Source organism: Drosophila suzukii, chromosome 2L, assembly GCF_043229965.1.
Source record: "Drosophila suzukii chromosome 2L, CBGP_Dsuzu_IsoJpt1.0, whole genome shotgun sequence".
NCBI lineage: Eukaryota > Metazoa > Arthropoda > Insecta > Diptera > Drosophilidae > Drosophila > Drosophila suzukii.
This window is the reverse complement of record NC_092080.1, coordinates 10051466-10053098: the sequence shown is the minus strand read 5'-3', so window position 1 is coordinate 10053098 and position 1633 is coordinate 10051466.

The following is a 1633-nucleotide window of genomic DNA, read 5'->3' as shown; positions in this document are numbered from 1 at the left end:
ACAGCCAGACAAATGGGCAAACAAATGAGCCGGGGCGTGTGTCCTTAAACGAGCCAAATTGGATCATAACTGCGAAATGCTGAAATCTGTGCAAACAGCGCTCTAATTAAGTCCTGCGGAGAAGGCTCACATAAAAAGGGCATCGGACCTCGCTCCAAATAGCCGGGACCATTAAAACTGGACAATGTGGGTGCGTGTTTTCTGAATTGCGTCACAAGAGCGTTGACTTGTATCGGGAATTAAATACTTGGGGTAGAAATAGGCCTCGGGGGAAGGTTCTGACGTCAGCTGGTTTCTGAAACACAATAAAGTAGATATTTTAAAAGAGGTGCGATAAAAACCCAAGTAGAAGACCAGATTACCATTTTCTTTAACACAAAAACATTTTTAATAAAATCGATAAACGCCTCATTAAAATATGTATATTCAAAACTATAAAAAGAGCAGAAAAGTATAATTATTTGTAAAAAAGATTTAACAAATTTCTTCACGTAGGCATTTTGGGGATAGAAGAAGAAAGGGTCAGAGTGGCCTCACGACGTAGGGCCTTGGGAATCGCGTGATCCTCTAAAACCAGGCTTGCGATAAGGCAAGACCAGAAGTCCCCAAAGTGTGTGGGGCGTTTCCCATGTGTATTTGATATTGCCAGATATTATCCAGATTTGAGAACTAATTTCCCAACAGAAAAACAGAAACAACTCTCAACTCGATGGACGCAATATCGACAATCTGGGTTTATAATGGGGGCGAAACTACTGATCGAAGCCACTCACAGCCACCAGAATCAGTAGAACCACCAGCACCACACTCCATCGAAATACAATTGGTCCCATGGGGCACCTACTTATCGCTCGAAATGTTCGTTTTTTAATTGCCCCGTTTTGTTGAAATACAATTTGCTCATGCTGATGCCTTTGTTGAATTTAACACTGTTTTTATCGAGAATGAAAAAAGAAGAGGAACACTTACCGAGAAAAAACACTTAGCGTTAACTGGCCGCTATCAAGTGTGAGAGAGTGTTTCGCCCAGAGCCAATCGGCATCGAAAGGGCCTGGGAAGTGGGTCGATATAACGCCCACTCCCATTAGCTGGTGTGGAGCCACTCTGAAACATAACCCCCCAACCACCCACCATTCAGATACCCTTTGCATTTCCCAACGAGCCATCATCGGACGACTCCAATCGAATTAATGCTAGAGGCCGTTTCTTCTTCCGTCCTCAAATGTGACACACTTAAAAGATATTTTCCTCATTGAAGTGGTTTCATAATAATGTGTTTTCCTCTTATAAGATAAGCAATTTGTTACATATATAATATTATAATTTTAAAGAACTCTATTTTCAGATGTTTGTATAATAATGTTTAGTGAAAAAATAATAATTTTCATTAGCATAAGTATTTTGTGTACAACCATTTTTATTTTCATTACCTAAAAACTGTAATTTAGTCGTACTTTTAGTCTTAAAATATATTTGCTTTAAATCATATTTTATTACAAGCATTTGTTTTCGTTTAAGCGCATATCATACAACTTTGGGTTATGGTAAATCATTTCAATCTTTCTTCAGACATTTCTCTGAGTGCATTTCTGGGCAGGGCCAGGCACTTCAAATTACCGCCACTAATCTTGCG